This window comes from Schistocerca nitens, chromosome 2 (assembly GCF_023898315.1).
Source record: "Schistocerca nitens isolate TAMUIC-IGC-003100 chromosome 2, iqSchNite1.1, whole genome shotgun sequence".
Taxonomy (NCBI): domain Eukaryota; kingdom Metazoa; phylum Arthropoda; class Insecta; order Orthoptera; family Acrididae; genus Schistocerca; species Schistocerca nitens.
In genome coordinates, this window is record NC_064615.1 from 944,733,993 (window position 1) to 944,759,818 (window position 25,826).

At 45.4% G+C, this 25,826-nt stretch overlaps 1 protein-coding gene and 1 pseudogene across 3 annotated transcripts in view; both read left to right on the plus strand.

Moving 5' to 3' along the window:
- Positions 1–25,826, plus strand: part of LOC126237272 (serine/threonine-protein kinase 26) — a 649,741-nt gene that overhangs the window by 535,882 nt on the left and 88,033 nt on the right. The gene's annotated exons all lie outside the window — the stretch shown is intronic.
- On the plus strand, positions 25,525–25,641 carry LOC126237599 (5S ribosomal RNA; annotated as a pseudogene).

Here is a 25,826-nt window from a genome sequence, read left to right on the forward strand (position 1 = left end):
CAGGATTCGAACCTGCGACCGTAGCGGTCGTACGGTTCCAAACTGAAGCGCCTAGAACCGCTCGGCCACACCGGCCGGCAGGAAGATAGTGAAGAGTTTATGTTGTTCAAGAGGAGGTACCCGAGAGGCTCTCACTCCTGGGCAGCCATCACCCGATCTAGTACTACCCACCGTCCGAGGACGAAGACCTCAGCAATATTTTGAGCCTCTCGGCCTCAGATGACGTGATCCTACATCGAAGCTAGGTTACTCTATACGGCAGCGTGTGCTGTCCTTTATTTCTATATTTCTCTTAAAATCTAATTTTACTCTCTAATAAACATTTTTTTTTCGTGATACTTCTGTCATAAAAATTTATTCGTTATTCTATGTTCCTGCCTTTACTTGTGCCGCTGTCGCCTGATCTGCTACCGCTACTACTGCCGTCTGACTCGGTAGTATTGTTTGTGGAGTCACTTGTCGCCTGTGCCCGTTACCGCCTTTACTGTCGTCGCCGCAAGTACTCTACATGGATGCTCGACATATTGTGCCGCACGGTAGTTGAGATCGGTCCACAAGGTCTGGCCTCTAAGTGATTGTGATAGTGTGATAGTCGTATTTCCCGCAAGCAATGGTCATACTGTAGAAGTACGTGTTCTGGGGTGCATCTATCTCCACACTACAATCTGCCCCCTGACCGAGGTTGACACGCAGCAAATGAATGGCGCATGGTCCTTCACCGGCTACGAAATGGGACATGCCCGGACTAGGATTGAAACGTTTCATTCTTAATCACTCTTTGATGTTGGGGAAGAATGCTTATACCCTTCGGGACTTTTTGCATGTTTCCCACTCCCTCTCCCAAGAATGCACTCTCCAGGTTTGAGGTACAGCTCCTCGAATCGGTCGCAGAAATTGTTTTCCTCTTTGGCGTGTGCATTTTCCCTGAAGTTTCTACATCTATAAGTAAAACCTGCGGACCAGCAGGTGTACGGTAAATGATAACCAGTGACAACCTTGAGCATCGAACTCCGCGTTCGGCCGATGCGACGCGCAGTATTGCAGTGTAGAGGTTGTATTTCACCGCCCTAGTGTCTCACTCGTGCTCTGCTTCCACTGGATACCCGATTCCCTACCAGACGGCACGTCACTGTCTGCCGAAGAGTCCAGTGGTACAGACGCATCGTTGGCGCCACGTCAGCAGTGTGCCGCACTGTGGAATACATGTGCGTCGCAGCAGACTTGAGGAGGCACATCGCCAGAAAATTAGATGTTGATGCGAACAACAGTCGAGATGAACTCGCAGTCTCTGACGGCTGTTTGGATGACGCGTCAGTCAAGATTTCCTCACTTCGCATTTCAAGGCCAGCTACAACGCTGAAAGTACATTCAGATATCTCTGGTCCATTTTGCCGCCCACTGTAACACATCACCCCGTAGCAAGTGTAATTCCGGATGCGGCAAACCGCGTTAATCGAGTTAGAACATGGACCCGCGTTGAAGCCCGTGACTTGAGCATAAGGCGGCGAGTAGCGTCGGCTGTGCGTAGTGAAATGTTAAGCCGCTTCCTTACGCGTCAGAAGCGATCGACAGCGAGCGATGTCTGTATACGCGACACTCCAGCAAGAGGCGGCAAAATCGGGCGATATGCTCGGGTGTCCTGCGTGCGATGACGGAATTTTAATATAAAGGCATAATTTCTCACTAGGACTATCGTTTCCTTACAACGTTCGTTATTTTACGTTACGACAGAAATCTCGACCTTCACAGAAATGTGGCTCTTGTCAATTTCATCGGAAGTTTCTTTCTTATATTATGCAGGTAAGGTGGTGTCCGTTGCATCCCATCGTAAACATACTTCTGATTCGTCTAAAAACAAAGCCAAATGGATAAAAAACAAAGCCAAACGGACAAAACACTTTCTCAGTTATGACTTTGTTTCAGTAAATAACGTCGTTTAGTTACTACATACAATTCAAGTGCGAATCCAGCCAAGACATATAAGTGTCTCATTTTCTATTTTATTTCGGCCGATATTATTTTTATCCGTCAAGAAGAATATAATAATTCCAATCCCAAAGAAAGCAGGTGTTGACAGATGTGAAAATTACCAAACTATCAGTTTAATAAGTCACAGCTGCAAAATACTAACACGAATTCTTTACAGACGAATGGAAAAACTGGTAGAAGCCGACCTCGTGGAAGATCAGTTTGGATTCCGTAGAAATATTGGAACACGTGAGGCAATACTGACCTTACGACTTATCTTAGAAAATAGATTAAGGAAAGGCAAACCTACGTTCCTAGCATTTGTAGACTTAGAGAAAGCTTTTGACAATGTTGACTGGAATACTCTCTTTCAAATTCTAAAGGTGGCAGGGGTAAAATACAGGGAACGAAAGGCTATTTACAATTTGTACAGAAACTAGATGGCAGTTGTAACAGTAGAGGGCAATGAAAGGGAAGCAGTAGTTTGGAAGGGAGTGAGACAGGGTTGTAGCCTATCCCTGATGTTATTCAATCTGTATATTGAGCAAGCAGTAGAGGAAACTAAAATTCGGAGTAGGTATTAAAATCCATGGAAAAGAAATAAAATCTTCGAGGTTCGCCGATGACATTGTAATTCTGTCAGAGACAGCAAAGGACTTGGAAGAGCAGTTGAACGGAATGGACAGTGTCTTGAAAGGAGGATATAAGATGAACATCAACAAAAGCAAAACGAGGATAATGGAATGTAGTCGAATTAAGTCGGGTGATGCTGAGGGAATTAGATTAGGAAATGAGACACTTAAAGTAGTAAAGGAGATTTGCTGTTTGGGGAGCAAAATAACTGATGATCGTCGAAGTAGAGAGGATAAAAAATGTAGACTGGAAATGGCAAGGAAAGCGTTTTTGAAGAAGATTTGTTAACATCGATTATAGATTTAAGTGTCAGGAAGTCGTTTCTGAAAGTATTTGTATGGAGTGTAGCCATGTATGGAAGTGAAACATGGACGATAAATAGTTTGGACAAGAAGAGAATAGACGCTTTCGAAATGTGGTGCTACAGAAGAATGCTGAAGATTAGATGGGTACATCACATAACTAAAGAGGAGGTATTGAACAGAATTGGGGAGGAGTTTGTGGCACAACTTGACAAGAAAAAGGGACTGGTTGGTAGGACATGTTCTGAGGCATCAAGGGATCATAACTTTAGCATTGTAGGGCAGCGTCGAAGGTAAAAATCGTAGAGGGAAACCAAGAGATGAATACACTAAGCAGATTCAGAAGGATGTAGGTTGCAGTAAGTACTGGGAGATGAAGAAGCTTGCACAGGATAGGGTAGCATGGAGAGCTGCATCAAACCAGTCTCAGGACTGAAGACCACGTTTCTGTCTGTTTTTCGCATATTTTTTTGTTTTTAATTACGATAAAATCACTTGCTGGCACACCATGTCGTGGACTGAATCAAGTGGTAACAGAGCTTTCGTCCCATCGTAAAGACCTGGGTTGCTGGGTTTACGCTTACTACGGGCCATGGAGGAAGCGTGAAAGACGATTTAAAGTAACGGGTTTAGGAAACTCGGAAGTTAGTGCTATCGGGCTGTTTAATGAGAGGCTGGTATGGTAGTTTCATTGAAATGTTGCCCATGAGATAATGGCTATATAACTCTCTCTCTCTCTCTCTCTCTCTCTCTCTCTCTGTGTGTGTGTGTGTGTGTGTGTGTGTGTGTCCACGATGACGTCAGTGGGGGTACTGTTATCGGCCGTCGGCGTCTATGTGTTTGTTTGAGGCATTACGCTCCTTTGCTCTCACAACATAATTTCATATGCCTTTTCGGCTAATTGGCTTTGCGAAACTAATTTGTAGCGCGCTGTGAATGGGCAAACTTTGAACGCGGTTCTGCTTACCGGTTTGTTCCGCCATCCCGGACGTACGGCTGGTCGCAGCCTTCATTTAAAAGTAAAATGAAAACACGCTTTGTGATAGAGTATGCTTTAAACTTGATTTAGTGAATGTTTCCAGTTGCATTTGATAGAATTATAAGCGAACAATTCGCAGAGAAAGTGAAAACAATAGTTGAGCAAAATAGATGAATTCCGCTAGCAATTGTTACGAATGACACTACTTTTTCATATTCGTCCTAGTTAGGAAATTGTGTAGAAGTCTGCAACAAAGGAAGGAAGATTAGAGTCCCATCACGTTGCTCACACACACAAACCGCGCGCCTCTGCATCTCAGAGACTTTCAAAGGCAGCTATGAACATGGCTTCAACTAAACAAAACGTGTTGGCCGCAGTCAGTGTTGGTTTTTTTTCCCCTTCACCAGTTTTGTGTAAATAGGTTTTTCACATTGTTCTATCTTGGTACTCCGTACTTCTTATTTTCTATAAACAACGTTCAGTCACTTGCTTAGTAGTGGTGTTTCATATAGGAGTTCCATTCTTGGGAAACACACTATCTCAAAAACAAAAGACATTACTGACTGCATTTCTGATGAGCTGACAGGAAGAAGAACGAACTGGCAGACCTAAAATCTGCGCAGGCGACTGGCACACACGCTCCGGCCTGGATACCTGCACGAGTAGAGCAATCTAATTTGTATTTTCTTCGGTCTCCTGTACAGTCGGCTTAACCTCTCGTCCCTTACGCAGTCAGTGGAGACGAAGAAGAGGAGCGCCATTTTGGCAAGAATAGGGCGGAAAATCGGCCGCAGCCTTTTCAAACATCCCGATGTAGAGGACCTATGAATAACCAAAAACTGAATGGCTGAGCACTATTTGAACCGTTTTCCTCCAGAACATTGGAGATAAATGTCTTTACGGAGTGGAACATATTAGTAAAGTGCTTTAAAAGCAATTACATCAGAATTTCATATGAACATTGTTGGAGCTTGAAACTTGTTGTGGACTAGAAAACAGGCGGTTACAGTGACGAGAATACTCGGTTGTTTGCAGATAAACTTCGGGCTCGGCATTGTACGTTATCTACCGCTGCGCAGCGTGTGTTTTGAGATAACATGAGTGGCAGGGCAAGTAGAATTGGGGGACGAGCCCACGGCGCAGCTGCTGGCTGTGCTCCGGTGATTCAGCGGAGAGGCACCCGGGACACACCTTGGCGGCGATGTCGCGTTTGGTCAAACCTTCCACGTTGGGCGCTCTGACTCACCTGACCGCCAGGTCACACTCGCGCTGCGTGGGCAGCTGGTCGCGAAAGCAGACTACTGCACTAGACGGTAGCAAAGCCAAGAGCACCATTCGCGGATCCCGGGGGAGGGGGCGGGGGAGGTAATGAGGCCCCAAAGATCATTTGAATACAGTGTTTGTGTATTTACATACATCAGCGTCCAAGATTTTCTTTTCTTCCTCCCTTCCTCCACCTCACGTCTCGTTCCAGTCTGCAGTTGTAGAACTCGACAAAAATCAGTAGCCTTCGAACAAATAGCGTATTTGTATTATCAGCACTCGCTCGGCGATCTGTGAATAGTGCTGAGCGAGTGGTACTCCCGCTCGAACGAGCTCGAGATTTCTCGATAAGCCCCAGAGCTCGATTACAGTATTGAGTGTTGCTACAACAAACGCACCACATTTGACTCATCGCGTTGTTAGAGCAAGCGATGGCGAAAAACTATAAGACTGCCACAAGGAAAAAATGTAGCTCTGCTTGAAGTTTGACAGTTTAGTTTAGTGAAACACCGCTGGAAATGGTAATGGTAATAAATCCTACCGCCGTACAAACTGTTAGTGTACTTGAACTGATTTCAATAAAAGGAATCATATAATATTTACGGAGACCATATATAAACATTTATGTTGATTTTGCTATGTAAAGCAAACAGTCAAAGCCAAAGAATTCTTTCGAAGCTATTACTCGATTCTGAACCCAATACTGTGTTTTATATAGTCATTGGAGACTATAATAATTTACAGAGTAGCTGCTCAACATTTCGACCCCTTTTCACATATTATAATAAAGTGTAAAAATATTAGTCAGCTTCAAAAGAAGATAGTAACATTAAGGTGAAACAAGATAGAAAACTAATTGGGAACTGAATGCATAATAAACGAAATAAATCGTATTAAATTGACTGTAATTGCAATCGCGAGAATAAAGGCCAGGCTCTACAGAGATAGTACCAACAGACGTCACTAGATCAAAAGACGAGCAAAAACTGGGCAATTAGATTAAATCGTGATGTGATTCTTTATTTATGTATCAGTGACTGTGTTCACATCTGACGTGCACACTGTGAGATACTGCGGTACATGTTTCAATGTTATTTTTGTTATTAATAACGCAATGACAAGTCATGGAGATAGTGTAATAGAAGTCGCTGATCGTTCGGTGATCAAAAGCTAGAGCGAAGCCCTAGCATTCTAGAGCTGTGGCGTCAACTGCACGAACTTTCGAGCAGTGGCCAAGCACAGCACCGCCTGTAACATAGAGAACTAACCATTGAGAACTAACAGCATGAATTCGATTGTTGAGCCTGAACGGCTGTGTAGACGACAGCTGTACGAACCAAGCGCACTGTTGCCACATGAGCTATGTCAGCCATTGTGGTAGTAGTTGCGTTTTTATTATGCAACTTAGACGAAATGACAATGTGACGATAGCGTGAGTTTAACCCTGAACTCATGAGGTGACTACTCTGTAATCTATATTACGATGTGAGGTCGCTGGGACCCCTGTGTTTAAACCGATATTTAAGGCGTAAATCATTTCAAAATTAAATTGTGACATTTATTTTGACAGTTATTTAAGTGATCAACTAATCCTTGTTGATTTTACTGTACTAATCAAAGCCTGCAGGTCTTTAACCTTTTCTGACACATAAGATACTTTCGTGTGGTTTTTTAAGTAGTACACAATAACGAATTGTTAACGGTATTGAATTTTAGTTTCTGTTAAATTTTAGTATCTCTGTAGCATGTAAATTTTCACATAAAACAAAATGCCAGGGTTTAAACTTGCACGTAAAAATTGCCGTCATGGATACAAAAAGAAAATCTGCAAAACGGAAATGAAACGATGGGGTCTACATTTTTTTTATCACCACTCAGAACGCATTTGATTTTACTAACACTTGTAAGTCTGTTAGTTTAGAAACAGAAAGTTACCACATCACAGATGTGAAGATCTTCCTCTGAATGATCATCTTGTTAGCTAGCAGACATGTGATCACTGGCTATTGTAAAATGTCGTCTTCTTCGTCTATTTCTTGATCTTCCTCCATCCACCGACAAACAATTTCATAAAACTTCCTGTCAGATTAAAACTGTGCCGCACCGAGACTCGAACTCGGGACCTTTGCCTTTTACGGGCAAGTGCTCTACCATCTGAGCTACCCAAGCACCCGTCCTCACAGCTTCAGTTCTACCAGTACCTCGTCATCTCATTCTGGAAACATCCCCCAGGCTGTGGCTAAGCCATCTCTCCGCAATATCCTTCTTTTCAGGAGTGCTAGTCTGCAAGGTTCGCAGAAGAGCTTTTGTGAAGTTTGGAAGGTAGGAGACGAGGTACTGGCAGAATTGAAGCTGTGAGAACCGGTCGTGAATCGTGCTTGGGTAACTCACATGACAGAGCACTTGCCCGCGAAAGCCAGAGGTCCCGAGTTCGAGTCTCGGTCTGGCACACAGTTTTAAACTGCCGGGAAGTTTCATACCAGAGCACACTCTGCTGCAGAGTGAAAATCTCACTCTGGAATTTCATAAAACTTAGTATCGTTAAAACTGACAGGTTCCTGCGAACATATTTTGTACTATACTGAAGAAAACAGGTACGTACTTCACGAAGCACGCTCGAGACCCAGCATGTATCAGTAACACTTGTCAAATATAAACAACGAAAGCAATAATACAGCCGACAGCAAAACATTGTAGGGTAGGCGATTTAAGAAGGAGTATTGAAGCATTTCGCCTGAACTGATCTTCGAGAGCTAGTTCGAAAGTTTTCGCATTCTGAGAGACCACCTCTTGAGTTAAGTGTTACGAATCGCGAGTCGAGGGAATGGCTTCTTGTAGGATACGAGAGCTAGCAGAACTCACGCAACTGTGTCGGTTAATTCTTAAACCGCCTTTCTTCCTTTTTGTTTGCACCCTTGTGGGGGCCTATCTTGCCACCCTCTGGGCACGGCCGTGGTTGCCCGGCGCACAGTGGAGCAGCTTCTGTAGGAAGCGGCGGCCGGTGGCAGGTGACCGTGGCGTGGTGTTCCTGTTCCGGTTCCCAGCGCGGGGCTCTCGCAATGAGACCGTTCCCACAGGCCTCAATGGGTGCACGATTAATGGCCAGCCCTGCCGCACCCCTCCTTACTGGAAGCCAGGGGAGGCTGCAAAAAGCCGCCGCCACCCCCTTGGCGGCCGCGCCAGATCACCGCCTTCAAACCGTTCCCGGCGCGTCCGGTTTTTGCGCTCTGGCGGCGCATGGCGGTCACAGATCGCCTCTCCTGTGTCTTCCTTCTTCTCCACTTCTTGCCACAGTCCACTTTTGCTTTCCCCCTCGCATGATATCGCGCTGCCAGCTGCGTCCACCCCTGATCACACACCTATGCGGTGTAATCGTGTCTCAGCTTTGAAAAAGAAAAGTTGCATAGAAATTCCGCCTTATCCGTGACGTCATTAATTTGTTTTTCCTGTAGTAGAGGAGAGTTACTCACGCAACATGATCAGTGCGCTGCAGAAGTTGTTTTTAAAATATACGTAAAAATCACTTACGTAAAATACAAAAAAAAGTAAAAGAAATTGTCTCAATGTTTTAAATATTTGGCAACGGCCTTGCCGCAAAGGTAACACCGGTTCCCGTCTGATCACCGAAGTTAAGTGGTGTGGATGGGTGACCATTCGGTCTGCCGAGCGCTGTTGGCCAGCGGGGTGCACTCAGGCCTTGTGAGGATTCATTTGACCACGTCACGGTTTTTCAGTCGTCTAGGATACAACCGATACGGTCATCAGCCCAGGAGAGGCGCTGCGGGCGATGTCGTGCTGCCTGCGAAGCCACTCTTGTCGACCACCTGCTGCCGCAGCTCATTAACGCCAAATTTTGCGGCACTGTGCTAACGGATACGTTCGTCGCACATCCCACATTGATTTCTTCGGTTATTGCATGCAGTGTTGATTGTCTGTTAGCACTGACAAGTCTATGCATTCGCTGCTGCTCTCGGCAGTTATGTGAAGGCCGTCGACCACTGCGTTGTCCATGGTGTGATGTAATGCCTGAAATTTGATGTCGGCACTCTCTTGACGGTGTGAATCTCGGAATATTGAATTCCGGTCCCGGCAGAGGTTCGAGTCCTCCCTCGGGTATGGGTGTGTGTGTTTGTCCTTAGGATAATTTAGGTAAGTAGTGTGTAAGCTTAGGGGCTGATGACCTTAGCAGTTAAGTCCCATAAGATTTCACACACATTTGAACATTTTTTATTGAATTCCCTAAGTATTTCGGGAATGGAATGTCCCATGCGTCTAGCTCCAACTACCATTCCGTGTTCAAACTCTGTTGATTCTCGTCGTGCGATCATAATCGCTTCGGAAACCTTTTCAAGTGAGTACAAATGACGGCTCCGACAATGCACTGTTCTTCTAGACTTTGTGTACACGATACTACCGCCATCTGTATAAGTGCATCTCAGTGTACCTGCGGCGGGTTCGTGAGTTTGCCGTTTACAGTAATGACATGCCATGAATTTCAGTGCGCATTATTGGAAAGAATTTGCGCCACCCCTCTCCTCTCCAGAGAGAAGAGAAAACGAAGTGGTCTGCATAACGATGTAGATGGAGACCTTTTCGGCGTAGACTTAGAGGACAAATGTGGCGAAATTGCTGAATTGGAACAAGGTTGCATTTTCGAAGAGTAATTACCGCTTGAGGAACCCGCCAGGGTAGCCGAGAGCGCTAACGCGCTGCTTCCTGGACTCGGGTTGACACGCCGGCCCCGCATCGAATCCGCCCGGCGGATTAACGACGACGGCCGCTGTGCCGGCCAGCCTGGATGTGGTTTTTAGGCGGTTTTCCACATCCTACTAGGTGAACAGCGGGCTGGTCCCCACGTCCCGTATCAGTTACACGACTCGCAGACATTTGCAACACATTCACACTGTTTCACGATTTACACTGGACGCAGACAGCTGGGGTACACTAATTCCGTCCCGGTGGGTATGGGGTGGCGGCAGGAAGGGCATCTGGCCACCCCTTAAAATTAACCATGCCAAATCCGTACTTAACTCTGCCGACCCTGCGCACAATGCGGGATAACTGCAGTAGCGAAAGAAAGAAAGAAAGAAAGATTATCGCTTTAGGATGTACGCATGTCTGTGAATCGCGTGGCTGCAAATGGGTGAGAAATTGAGATGACTGTGGTGAGTATTGCGGTAGCTGAAGTGTGCTGAATGCGGAGCACACCTCCGGTGTGTTCCGGTGTGCCGCTTGCCGGAAGCACCGCTAGCCAGTCTGTGCGTGACGCCGTGTTTTGCGCCGGTATCGCCGCACAGCCCGGTGCAGCCGGTTTCGCGCGGACTCGAGATTTGCCGGTTTGGCGAGTTGTCAGCGGGCAGGCACGCCGTATAGTAGCCCTGTGCGCGGCAGCGCTGGCGTGGCGCGGCGCGTCGTATAGGCGCGAGACAGGTCTAGGGGGGCGAGGACTGCCGGGGCACGTGTGCGCAGTAGCGGAGCAGTGTGTAGCTACCGTCTGGGCTGCTTGAGGCAGAGAAACTGTGCAGTTTCTCTCAAGCATATCACATGTAGCCTATTTCGTCACCAGCCGAAATTCTACTACACCTACACTCCGCAAGCCATTTTATGGCGTGTGGCGGAGGGTACTTTTGCCACAAATGTAAATTCGCGATTTCCTGTTGCACTCGCAGATGGTGCTGGGGAATAATTACTGTCGGTAAAGCCTTCGACACACAGGACGAGTTGGTTAACGTTGATGTGGAGGTCTATGAGTTTTGTGACGTTACTTTTACGGTGAGGAGTTATTTCGTCAAGCAAAGCACAAAAGAAGTTCTGCGATATTTCGGACACATGTCACGTAAAGTGCAACCAGTAGGAAGCAAGAACGCCCCCCACGTCACAAGCAGAAAGCTTGTGGCCCGCAGAAAGCAAGACGCCATATTCTATTTGTTGTGTTCAGTAGAAGTGGGTTTTATGTTACACCACACACCCCATGAATATATGCTGTTTCATATCACCGGCATATTGAAAGTCTTCAGAACGAACGAGATTCGTTGTACAGAACGACAGGGAATCGTTAAAAAATTTCCGTATTTAATTATTATTGCGTTTTAACTCACGTGCTATGAGAACAAGCCGTTTTAAGGCAGCGTCACATTGCAGATTCATGGAAAGCGTGTCGTTCTTGTCGGGGGATTTGTTATAATTAAATGAAAGTTCATACCGCTTCGGTCATTAAAGCCCATAGAAGAGTATAATATAAAATACAAAGGTTATCATCATGAAGCTGCAGCCTTGTGTAGTTAAGTAGAGACACCGCGTTGTGGAACGCCTCGATCAATAGAGCGTTCCGTTCTTGTCGTATCTAATCTTTTTTTTTCCACTTTTGCGTTTTCTAAAAGATTGTGGGAGTTTCTTCCGAAATTAATAGATATAATTTCTCTAATACTTCATGTTATGTAAATGTAAGTGCGTTCTCTGTCAGGGTGAGTTTGTTCGATTTGGTGAAATTTTGTAAGTTATGTCTTTACTGACTGGACTTGTATGTTTCCTTAATGCCTTATTAAATTTTCACGGATATTGAAGTTTTTATTTGTGCATACCGCAGAAAGAACAACGCAACTAGCGTATGGACAAGGGAGGAAATGTGCGTTTTAATAGAGCCACCGTAGGAATTTTATAGACGACGATTTTGTGAACAGACTGTATTGTTTGCGAGCCAGATAAAGCCAACTGCCACTGGAGAGCAGTGAGAGCGCAAAATCACGTTAACCAAATCGTCCCGTATGCCGACGGCGCTGTGGCTCCTGACGTCGGATATCCCCTCTGCGTGCACGTCCCGTATGCCGACGGCTTAAGCCACCGTGCGAAATCGAATTTCCTTGCTATTCCCGTCGTGATCATTTCGCGAGTTGTCTGTTTGGGAGGAAGTCACCTCTCTCTTATTGGAACGTACGTCTCGGAATGTTAACAGTGAAATTCTGCTTTGTACACCGACACCTGTCCTGCAGCGACTGACGCATGAGTTCGCTGAGCATCGTCGGAATGCTTTTGCGCTTAGTGAACAATCTCGTCATGAATCGCTTCGCTCTTATTTGGACGTACTCTACTTTTTAAATTAGTTCCACGTAGTAAGGGTCTCATACCGACGAGCAAAAACCAGAAAGCGGCCGAACGAGGATTTTGGAAGGTACTGCGTTTGTGGGTGAATTACACTCGCTTAGTATTCTTCCAGTGAATCTCAACCTTACAGCTGCTCTTCCTAAAACTAATTTCATGTGGTCATACTACTTCAAATAGTACCGAACGCCTGCTCCTAGACAATTTTCTTTTGTTGGTGTTTCCAGAGATTAATCGCTGAGAGTGTAATCGAACAGTGACGAGTTTTTCCTCTTGTTTTAGCATATTGCGTAACATTTATTGATTCATCATATAATTTTCCCGTGAACAGTAACGGCCTCACAATACTCCCTTAGCGTTGTCCCGAAATTACTTTTACATTCAACCGTTTTGCCCCATTAAGAACGATATTTTGAGTTACATCTACTACGAAGTCCTGTATCCAGTTACAAAGCGGGTTTGATATTCCGTAAGCTCGTATTTTGCTCAATAGGTGCCAATACGAAACTGTATCGAATGCTTTGCGGAAGTCAAGGAGCGCGGTATCAAGTTGAGAGTCGTAAACTATTGACCTTAGGATCTCATGGACGCGCAGAACGAAATGAGTTTCGCAACTTCAGTGTTTGCGGAAAACATCTAATTTGCTACTCAGATATTTTCGGTCTCCAGAAAGGTCATAAAACGAATGCATAAAACTTGTTCCATAAACGTAGAACATATTGAGTTCTAGGCCACGGCTTACAGCCACGCGGCACACTTTATTTACTTTATGGCCAAATAAGCTTTTCAGTATCTTTAACCTTTTGACTTTTTATCGGAAAAAGTGTTCATTGTTGCAGACACCGAATGATTATAGCATCACCAAAGACCGGAGGGTAGAAAAAGTGCAGTTTCTGGTTCTGGTAACAGTTGTTAGACTTCGTAAATTTGTGGGAATATCCGTTTTTATATGTTCGCCATTGAATACGTATCACATGTGTTGTTAAACCGGGTACGATGCACAGGCACTCCTCAAAATCTGGGTATAACGGATCTATGTGGAATTACGTTTACTTTTGTCAGTTTGGCGCTGCAGGTTAACTCAGTCCGTAATAACAAGACCCGTCAAAGGCAAAGGTCCGCACTGAAACGTGTAACATGTTTGATCATTTGGAAAATTGCGTGTTATTGAGCATTAAATTCTAAGTGAATTTAAAACTATATTCGAAGCATAAAAGAACCTGTCTCTTCTCTTGAAATATATATTTCACTCTAAGATTGTCAACTAATAGCGTGTGCCATGTTTCTTCAGCCCCTTTGTCATTTAAACAGCTGTCCGCGGAGTCACGCTACACCATAGTGTCGCCGCTCAAACCGGCGCAGTCTAGGATTCAACAAAAATGCTCATTTTAATAACAGCAGAACATAAATTAAAAATGTAAAAATAACGAAGAACAAAACTCAGCAATTTGCGTGCAAGAGGCCAGACCATGAAAGGGATTAGCATACGCGATAGTTGTATTGCGGCGACGTCGGATAGCAGCCACTAGGAGAGAATCGTGCGGTATCGACCTGCGTAAGTCTTTTTGACTTTACTGTGTAACTGGGGTGGTTAATCGGAATATTAATACGCTGTTCCCTTACCTCGAGACATATTCAATGAACAGAAAACTGTAATGCTTTTTATTTATAGTACTTAATTACATCGGAAGTAAGAGAGTTCATTTACAAAGCTTGTAGAAAGTGCCTTGCAGGATCGGCAATTGTCTTTTCTTTGATAATATTGGTTCTTAATGATACACTGGTCTTATAATTACTAAATATTAATAGAACACACAAGAATGGGAAATTACTATTTTAAGTCAGTTCACCAATGTTTAACTCGCTGTTTTATAGAGATTGCAAATAAAATACAAAGAATTCTCCTTATCCACACATCCTCTATATTTGTTACACAACACCCAGTCTTCTTCAAATGACTGCAAACACGCAATGCACTTTTCAGCCTCTTCTGTTGACCAGTTATTTCCAGTAAATTCCAGTTTTCTTCGCCATTTTGTAATTGGCTTTCCATGACCACTCGTGGCGTGTTTATTTTATTTTGGAGCACCCTTAAGTTCAGCTTTCTTCAACTCTTTTCAGACTTCATTTTTTTTTCTGCTTTTAATTTCTCCCCTCGGTGACTATCTTTTTCTTTTCTAATTGTTGAAAACTATCCAACTGCCTCCCTCGCATTCATTTTGTTAGACGTAACACTGCCCACAGCCATTTTCATGCACTCTTCATTCCAATTTCCTCTTAGTTTTTTCTCGTTTTTCGCGATTTCAGTTTGAATAGAAAGAAGAAGAAGAAGAAGAAGAAGAAGAAGAGTATCGTTTAAAAAGACAATCGGATGGCCGGTACTGCAAGACAAGCACACGGTTGGACGGAGTCGTACTGTACCTTCCTTATATAATACAGATAACTGAAATATAGCAACTCAGAGCAGACGAAGCACTGAAGAGAGGAAGAAAATATCCAATTCCAGTGCACGTGGATACACGAAATTGCTTCTGCTTACTGTACACTTCTGCCATTTGGAGGCGGAGAGAGAGATCCCATAGTGCTTGTGCTGCACCTGTTCTCCATAGATGAAAATTTACGAGCCAAACAATACCGCTTTCTGATTTTTCTTATATGTAATTTTTTACTCTAGAGATTGAAGTTTCTAATGGTTAACACTACTGGAAGAGTGGAAGTAAAGTCGTCGTGCACGAAGACTGTCGTTATAAAAGTTTCGGATATTGAAAAATGCTAAAGAAGTCGTACACAGCTTCTGGATGGGAGCAGTCTACTAGGATGAAGTCTGTGACGAAGTAGCGGATTAACGCATTTCTATTCAATTCCCTGTATCGCGAAAAAGAGGAGAGAACTTTAAAGTAATGCTGATCTCTCTTGGTAAAACACGGTATAATTTTCCGGTTGTATTGACGAGTGGAACAATCGATGTAATCGCATGAGACCTCCGTAGGTTACAAAGCCTTATCCCGCTCGCCGTATCCCTCTCTCACACACTCTCTCTGAAGAGAGCTCTTTCAATTTTGTTTATCTGGGCAATCTGAAGAGTTTTATGCGCTATTGTGTTTCGTGATAGATATACGTTTGTATCTGTTGAAAAAAGAGGAATTAATCAGAGCTGTGTCTTGTTCGATCGGTTGGAGAACAACTACCGAAATGGCGCTAGTGGCGTATGTTGGCGGAACACAATGGCCAGTGCCGAACAAAGCGCACAGGCGCTGGCCCCAGTCGCGGCCCCTAGAAAGGGAGGCTCCTAAATTATTCTTTCACTGCAAAGCAGCAGCCAACGTCGAAACGTGGAACGACTAGTGGGCAAACAGAAGAGGAAAATAAGAGGAGGCACACCACGGTCACGAGTCGACGTTTCCGGATATTAGCAGCGAGCCTGCTCCAGCTTTTCACTAAATCGAAACAGTACAAAGGAGACAAAAGTAAATAAAAGCACAACATACTCGGAACCAGTGCGTTGCGTATACAATGGAGAAGCTGCATCTTAGCCGAGAAAGCAACACAGGCAAATTTCTGAGTCGCATGCGGTTCACGGTGTGTTATAGCCTACGTAAAATACCTGACGGATAACGACTGAGAGGATATTCGCAGGCAATGCAACTGTGTACAACGAGGCGACATAGCTACCTGTTGTGAATCTCGAAGGTAATCAGGCCTGTTGCAAGCACTGGCAGCTGACTCTAAATAAAAATAAATGTAGGTTTCCAGAAATTACTACAACCAGTCGTCTTTCGTAATGGTAGAGTGATAGAGATCCGATATTGTTTGACTGCACGGTCACTGGAATCAGCCAGAGAAGTGGAGCACACTATTTGATCGAAAGTATCCAGACACCGCTATGTAATGCGGAATTGACCATTAGATGTAAAGACCTGCGAACCCGACACTAAGAAAGGAGGCAGGGAGTATTGTGTTGTCGGTAGGGAAGGCAGTAGCAACGGAATGGATCGGCCAGGAGAGCTCAGTGACTTCGAACGTGGGCTTAGCCGATGGATGTCACCTGAGTAACAAATCTGTCACGGACATTTCAGCCCTTCTAAAGCTGCACAAGTCGACTGTTGGTGATGTTGTGAAATGGAAACGCGAATTACCAATCACAGCTAAACCAGGACCAAGCAGACGTCATGCAGTGACTGACAGGGATTATCGAGCATTGCGGATAGTGGTTGTAAGAAATCGGACGAAATCAGCGTAAGAAGTCACTTGCGAGTTTCAAAGTGCTGCCAGCAGTCTCACAGTGACTGAGCGCAGGGAGTTAAAAGAATGTGGTACACTGGTCGAGCTACTAATCATAAGCCACACATTTCTGTGTGCGGTGCTAAGCGACGCTTGAGGTGGTATGAAGAGCGTCTTCACTAGGCAGAGAATGACTGTGAACGAGTGATTTGTAGTGGATATGTTTGGGTTTGACGAATGTCTAGAGACCGGTACCTGCCATCATGTGTAGTGCCAGCAGTGAAGTACATACGAGGTGGCATTCTGGTATAGGAGTGTTCTTCGTGGTTAGGCTGTGGTCACCTTATTGGGCTAAAGAAAAAGCCAATTGCGAAAGGATGAACACATTTTAAAGGATTATGTACTGGTTACTGCAAAGGAACAGTTTGGAGACGATGATTGTTATCACCATGACATTGCACTCTGACATAAAGCAGCATCTGTGAGAGAATTATTTGAGAACAGTAACACTCCTGAAATGGACTGGTCTGCCGAGAGTCCTGGCCAGAACCGAGTGGAGCACTTTTGGGTTATGTTACAGCGTCGACATCTCTAGCGTCCAACACCACTACCATCTCTGTTTTCGGTTCTTGAGGAAGAATGGACTGCCGTTGTCCACGGACATTCGGACACCTGATTGAAAGTGTCCACAGCAGAGTTCAAGCCGTCACAGAGGCGAAGGGTGGACGCATCCACTATTAATGCCTACTAAAAGGTGTACTGATACTTATGATCAGATAGCATAACTGGGAGTGCCTGTCTGTAGCGATTTAAAGTAGAATGAGCACATAAATCTTGGTGAGGGTAAAGCAGCTGTGAGAGACTGATTTACTGGAAGAATTTAAGTGTAATTCAATACGAAATAAATGGTTACAAAACCTTCGTCCGAGCAGTTCTTGAATAACATTCATCTGCCTGCGACTGTCGGCAGTTTGGACTAACAGTAGAGATAAAATATTCAAAAACTGCATTTTCCTCTTGGGTTTGTTTATTCAGCCTGAGACTGCCACAGGAATGGGTGAGACGTTACAGAAAGAATTGTGCCATGTCAACAAAATTCCGAGTGCCCCGTTACAGACGAGATGAGAAACAGACTACTTCACCAAACATGTATCTCGTGTAACAAGCAGCACAGTCTTTCCGCGTGTCATCAGCGATCGGAATAGGCCGGATGAAAATTATGCTCGTACACTACGTATTCTCCCCCACACACAGTACGATTGCTTACGGAATACAGCTGTAAATATGGGTGCTGCTTTAACTGCCTTATATACCACAGTACCAAAATCCACGACTACTTCTGCTGTGTTAAGTCCGTGAGTCTCATAACAATAAACGCAAGCCGTCACGAAACATCGCCTGTGTTTAATTTTAAAATCTGCCGAGAGCCCTACAGAAACTACGATAGATAGCGAGGTACACCCAGAAAGTAAATTCCCATCGTTATTTCCTTCCGCGGAAGGGCTACAGTCGCAGTTTTGCGCTTGCGAGGTAGTTGTTTTGGGTCACGGAGAAGGAGATGACAATATTTTCAGTTCTCTGTGTCCTCTTTATGCTGTATAGTGCCTGTCTAGAATGGCGAAGTTGATTGAAAATTTCGTCGCTTGTGAGATTAGATCTGTAATTCGTTTCTTGAATGCGAAGAACACCAAACCAGTCGACATTCATGTACAGACTTGCGAAGTTTACGGAGGAAATGCGATGAGTGATTCAGCCGTAGAGAGATGGGTTCGAAATTTCAGTGAATGAAATGACCAAAAACAGTTTTTCGATAACTTTGTGTTCATTAGGTGCCAAAAACTTACAGTATGTTCGGGGAGTGCACTCGAGCTTTGATACATTACTTTTATCAAACCCTCCTGTAGAAAAGACAGCCAATGGAATGTAGGCGCACAGTATAACCAGTAAAGGCTAAAGCCATAGACACAACATTCTTCATGTGCATTTTTTTAGCGCCTGGTGAAACAATCAGATCAGTTGTTGACTGTGAGACGCATATGAAACTGCGTTGCGGAATACATAATAAACGCCGCGGAAAGCTCACGAACAACATGAGTTCACTCGTAACAGTGCCCGACGTCACACTGTGAACAAGACCCAATTCTTATCGGGCTTTGGCTGGAGACAGTTTGATCACTCTCCGCACAGCTCTTACCTCATCCGTAGCGACTTCCATCTGTTTCTGCACCTGAATACGTTCCTTGGTGATCATAAATTCAACAACGATGACTAGCTCAGGGAATAATTACTAAATGTTTGACAACACAGGCAGCAACGTTCTGTGAAGAAGGTAAACAAAGACTTGTGCCGAACGTACTCGACACGTCATGCATTTGTCAAACATTGAAAGGCTTTGATCATACACTGCCCTCGTTACTGTGCCGATACCGTTGTCGTCATACAGTACGCATAAAATTGTTGATTATCGTATTTCATGATGGCGTTCTTTTTTCGTTTGTTATCCGCACTCAGGGTGCTTTGCAAGTATCTCGTTTTCCCCATTATTGCAGATTTTCTTGGATGTTGTCGACACACTATAAAAATTTGCTCTTAATTTCTGTGTCATTCTATACCTTTAATTCATTGCTTTAAGACCCTAAGTGTGGAAAATCAAGAACAAGGAAGAGTATTTCCGTAAGTGGAATCTATCCTTCGTGCTGACGCAACCGAACCAGTTCGTGACGCATTGCTTAAAGTACGCAGTTGTGAAGAGATGTTCTTTTCCTTCTACAAAGACAAACTGGTTTACTGTGTGCAGGAAAGAGCATTCAGCATTGAGAAGCAAGGTAATTGTGGCTTTTAGTTTACGATGTCAAATGCGAGAAAACTTGCGCACTTACCCACGAGCCTGTGCTGGTGTTAGCACTCGTTCTAAAACTGCACAGCCTGTGTGATATTTGAAGAGATACCGGACGATATATTACTTTTAGCATATGCTACCGAAATGAACAACGTGAAATTGTTTCACAGCGATTTTTCTCGTCCTTTAAGAGTTGGCACAGAATACTTGAAACGCTCCCTAACGTTGCAAGGAGCGTCGTTACAGAGAATAGTAGGAAGATCAGCCTTCAACTTCCCATGGACGACGAGTAGTGAGAGGTAGAATACAAACTCGAATTGGAGAAGGATTTCGGTGGAAGTTGACCATGTCGTTTTGAAAGGAACGGTCGCTACGTATACCTCAAGCGATTTTAGAGAAATCACGACGTTCCTAAATCTGAATGACCGGATGGGGTTCAGAACCAAAATTCTCCCGAATGCAAGTCAAGGATCTCACCACTCGATGAGTCCATATAGTGAAGAAGGAAAATATGATGTTTCTGTTAAGTTGTGCGTTCAGTAGACAAAGGGAAATAATAATAAACCTGTGAAGAAGAGACTTTTCAAATCATATTCACATGAGAAGGGCTGTGAACGTGTGATTTTTAATGTATTGATAGCCATATGATGCAACTTAACGACCAGTATCTCACAAACAAAAGTGTGAGAATACTAACGTATTTTTGCCAGTACAAAACTCTTCACCAGTCAGCAAAATTGGAAGCTTCGTAAACGTTCATAGCATGTCACTCAGATTGTGGCGCGTTGCACATCCGAGATATTATTAACTCGTCACCGATATTTCAACTGACAACCTTTCAGCCATTGTCAAGGAGAGTCGGTTGCAAGATTTTTAACGGAGTTTACACCGCAGTGTAAAGGTCCATCCCATGGCATTGTTTTGATTCGCCATTGGTGATGCTGTGGCCCGAAACGACAGGACACCTGTTTACACTACTCTCGTCATCAAGGAGTGTTTTTTATACACGAGGATGAACTGCCGCGTCTCCTCTAGCACCAAAATCACCATACCTCGATATTGTTGAACCTTCGTGCTCTGCTTTGGAGAGAAGACTGCGTGATCGCTATCCGTCTCCCTCATCGTTACCTGTACTTGCAACAATGTTACAAGACTAATGATACAAAATTCCCTTTAAAACCATACAAATCCAGTATTTATCCATTCCGAGGCGAATGGAATCTCTTTTGTATTCCAAGGAGTTTCCTACCCTAACTCAGGCATGGTAATGCGTTGTGTTTGATGTTTCCATATTTTTATCTATCCTGTTTTGTCGTACCTAAATGGGTACGCCAGAGGCTCTGCAAACGGATACTTTCTACTTCCGGAGCAAAATTTTATGAATTAATGGGCTATATACGGAGACGGGTGAGGAAGACTTGGTCCCGCAATTGTGACGGGAAAGAGGAATGCCACACACGGATCATTTGTTTCACGGGCCACAGCATGTTGTTCCCCAGCTGCAGCCACTCTTCCTCGCATTGATGCATGACCTGGCTCAATAAAAGAGTTACCATCATTTAGGAATATGACACATTGTTCAACTCTTGTCCCATCAACACGCCTCATTGACGGCTCCGCCAGAGTTCCCGATTCGCTCCACCCGCGGGTGCCACGCTACGCAGCTGAATACAGCGTGTTCCCCCTGCTGTTGAAGCAGAAGAAAAGTGTCCTGTACGTTATGTACATGTTTTTTGTTGTTGCTGGAGGTGTTTGTTAAAGGGCCTGTAGAGCACCGAGAGAATCACAATTTTCACAGTAGGCTGCGTACCAGTTACAGATAACATGTGCAGGGATTCAGGTCTCAGCAGAACAGCATTCCGTGGAAGTTAACAGAAAGGAGCGCATCATCCCTTTCAGGTTGTTTTTAGAAAGTTGCCAGTATCAATTGCGGTTTCGTAATTTGTGCAGTTACTGAGTGATATCAGCGAGGATCTTTGTACGTGTTTCTGATTTGTTTTTAATTTTGTTAATGCTGTCAGAAGCTTCATATTACGAGTTCAGGGAACGATAGGGAAGTATGAGTTACGGAACAGAAGTATAGCGAAGTTACAGCGTTTTTAACACGAATGTGTATTGCAAAACACAGCGTATTAGTAAGAATAATTTAGTCGAGAAGCGGGCAGCGTCAGTTGCAGTAGGATTTGCTGATTTGAGGTCTTGTAGGCTGCAGTGTGCGGGACAGACAGGGCAGGAATACGTTTGGCTTCCGGGATCTCACCGCTGCTGCACAGGTCAGACGCTACTGTGATCTACATTTTGTGACGTTTGCTTTGGACATTGTTTTTCCTGTCATTAGTCTGGCTAGTGATTGCCAGACTACATCTCTACTTTAGGCTGAATTTAGGGCTAGTAATAGTCCATTGCTGTGAGGAAATTATTTCTTGATTTCAGCCTTAGGGTTCCCGTATAGCGGGTGTTGTAAAGACGTTGAGGACTCGTCACTCTGTAGGCATTTGCCTCACGTGGATTTGTTGACGCAGAGCTTCCAGCCAGGTGACGTAGCTTGTCTGTAGGAGTCAGTGATCGGTTTGCACGTTCCTTTGGGTACGAAATCAACTTGTTTAGCGTGGGCGAGCTCGTACCAAATGGGGGAGGTATATTCAGCGTCGGAGTACCAAACTGCCACTGCTCTTCTTTTCAGCATACAAATTTGAAATTTGACCTAATTAATTTCTGGAGGAGATTATTTCTGCCACTGGTATTGGCACAGTGCTCCTCATACACCAGGACACTGTCCAGGATAACACCCAATTATTGTGGGATAGGTACAGCGCTCCAGCGGCATTCGTCTCCATGTGACCGGGCATCCGTCTCGGTGCATGCCTCTTGCGGAGATGAAAGGCAGAAACCTGAGTTTTTGTGCAGTCAGGCTCGAAAGCTGGTTCCGGACGTACAATTGTTGGAGCGTCTCTAGGGCTTTAGTGAGCCTCGGTTCGAGCTCTCACCTGTTGAAATGAGCGCACTTGCGGCCCGCCGCTCGCGCCTCTCGAATGACCGACACCCGCGAAAGGAGGTGGTAATTACAAGAAGAGGCGGGGCCGCGGAAACAGCGGTTTTTGCCGCAACTTTAACTGAAATCGTGACGAGGCCCGCGAGAAGAAGGAGCGCGCCGAATCGCGGCGCAGCGTGCCGCGCTGGGGTCGGGACCGCCTCGCCTGCCTAGGCGCTGGTACTCAGGCTGCCGAGAACATGCCGGCCCTCGGTGGGATGTCCGAGCGCGCGCGACTTTCACACCCACTTCTGTCTGTTGCTGCGGTCGGCAAGTGTCGCGCGTTTCTCCGCTTTGCACTGTTGGCGAAACAAGTCTGTTGCCACTCTGTGAAACCGCAATTACATATTTTGAATTTAGTTGCTGAAGGCGGGTGACTCGGCAGTAACTTCACATGAACCCTAGAGTTGTACACCAGGGTCGGTCTGCCCCTGGAGGTTTTTGTTTGTTACTGTGCAAGCGCAACCGCACTCACACAACCTGCTGCCACATGTGTAAATTCAACGTTGAGTCAGACTTAGTAGAGGACGGACGTTCGAAGTCGTGAGACATCGTTGTTTAATTATTTTGTCAAAAATACGTTACTGGCCATTAAAATTGCTACACCAATAAGAAATGCAGATGATAAACGGGTATTCATTGGACAAATATATTATACTTGAACTGACATGTGATTACATTTTCACACAAATGGCTCTGAGCACTATGGGACTTAACTGCTTAGGTCATCAGTCCCCTAGAACTTAGAACTACTTAAACCTAAGGACATCACACACATCCATGCCCCAGGCAGGATTCGAACCTGCGACCGTAGCGGTCGCGCGGTTCCAGACTGTAGCGCCTAGAACCGCTCGGCCACTACGGCCGGCCATTTTCACACAATTTGGGTGCATAGATCCTGAGAAGTCAGTACCGAGAACAACCACCTCTGGCCGTAATAACGGCCTTGATACGCCTGGGCATTGAGTCAAAAAGAGCTTGGATGGCTTGTACAGGTACAGCTGCCCATGCAGCTTCAACGCGATACGACACTACGAGTAGTGACTGGCGTATTGTGACGAGCCAGTTGCTCGGCCACCATTGACCAGACGTTTTCAGTTGGTGAGAGATCTGGAGAATGTGCTGGACAGGGCAGCAGTCGAACATTTTCTGTGTCCAGAAAGGCCCATACAGGACCTGCAACATGCGGTCGTGCATTATCCTGCTGAAATGTAGGGTTTCGCAGGGCTCGAATGAAGGGTAGAGCCACGAGTCGTAACACATCTGAATGTAACGTCCACTGTTCAAAGTGCCGTCAATGCGAACAAGAGGTGGCCGAGACGTGTAAGCAATGGCACTCTACACCATCACGCCGGGTGATATGCCAGTATGGCGATGGCGAATACACGCTTCCAATGTGCGTTCACCGCGATGTCGCCAAATACGGATGCGACCATCATGATGCTGTAAACAGAACCTGGATTCATCCGAAAAAATGACGTTTTGCCATTCGTGCACCCAGGTTCGTCATTGAGTACACCATCGCAGGCGCTCCTGTCTGTGATGCAGCGTCAAGGGTAACCGCAGCCATGTTCTCCGAGCTGATAGTCCATGCTGCTGCAAACGTCGTCGAACTGTTCGTGCAGATGTTTGTCTTGCAAACGTCCCCATCTGTTGACTCAGGGATGGAGACGTGGCTGCACGATCCGTTACATCCATGTGGATAAGATGCCTGTCATCTCGACTGCTAGTGATACGAGGCCGTTGGGATCCTGCACGGCGTTCCGTATTACCCTCCTGAACCCACCGATTCCATATTCTACTAACAGTCATTGGATCTCGATCAACGCGAGCAGCAGTGTCGCGATACGATAAACCGCAATCGCGATAGGCTACAATCCGACCTTTATCAAAGTCGGAAACGTGATGGTACGCATTTCTCCTCCTTACAAGAGGCATCACAACAACGTTTCACCAGGCAACGCCGGTCAACTGCTGTTTGTGTATGAGAAATCGGTTGGAGGCTTTCCACATGTCAGCACGTTGTAGGTGTCGCCACCGGCGCCAACCTTGTGTGAATGCTCTGAAAAGCTTATCATTTGCATATCACAGCATCTTCTTCCTGTCGGTTAAATTTCGCGTCTGTAGCACGTCATCTTCGTGGTGTAGAAATTTTAATGACCAGTAGTGTAGTACAAGAAAAAGTGTTCTCTGCCACACACATCACAGTGATTCGCAGGTTTTAGCTGTAGGTATAGAACGTCGAAGAGAGGGAAAGGTACAGTTAGTGGTTGACTGGAGGTTAGAAAAGTTTCAGGTTATTGTACATTTCACAGCATTCATATTGAACTTGGCGAAGAAAATTCCAGTGAAGAAATATTTATTTCTGCAGACTATGAGATTCATACTGCCCCACCTATGGAACGCAAAACAACAGCGATTCTGCGCGGCATAGATTCGACAATTATTTGGTAGGTATAGGGGTGTCAGATGTCTGCACTAGGTCACTCAGTTCCCATAAATTATTGGCCGTCGGTTTGTTGAAGCAGAGCTGACGCTCTACAGCGTGCCAGATGTGTTCTGTATGTTTCAGATCAATCGAACTTGGTGGCCAAGACATTCAAGTGAGTTCACTGTCATGCTGCTCAAACCACTGTAGCATGATTGTGGCCTTGTGACACGGGCAGGCTCCCTGCTCTTCGAACAGCGCTTCGCCTGGCTGATGGCGTATCCGGACACGACCACCAACCTCGTGTAATAGGGCACGTGAATGATCTGACCAGACGGCACGTTTCCATTGACCCACGATCCGATCTCGATGATCCCTTGCTCTTCGCGCTCATAATTACGGACGCCAGATTAGGAACTGGTAATGTTACTCTTTTGCCGACCCTGTTGTTCAACAATGTGCGCTGAACGATGTTCTCCGAGACACTCGAGCCTGTACGAGTATTGTAAATCATCGTTAGGCCTGCCACAGGTCACTGCCCACCCTGCTTTATAGACAGGGCAAGTGCCCGACTTCCACGACGTATGGTGAGATGTGGACGTTCAACACTCTGTCACCCAGTTGTGGTCTCACGATCCTTCAGCCACTTCGCTGAGATGCTCACGACAGCAGCGTGCGACCAGCCGACCAGCTTCCGACATTTCCATTCACAGGCGCTGCGTTATAACAGTGTGCCATTGTCAGTCAGTATGTCAGTGGTTTGGCAACGGCCTTGCCGCAGTGGATACACCGGTTCCCGTGAGACCACCGAAGTTAAGCGCTGTCGGGCGTGGCCGGCACTAGGATGGGTGACCATCCAGCCACCACGCGCTGTTGCCATTTTTCGGTGTGCACTCAGCCTCGTGATGCCAATTGAGGAGCTACTCGACCGAATAGTAGCGGCTCCGGTCAAAAAAAAAAAAACATCATAACGACCGGGAGAGCGGTGTGCTGACCACACGCTCCTCCTATCCGCATCCTCAACTGAGGATGACACGGCGGTCGGATGGTCCCGATGGGCGACT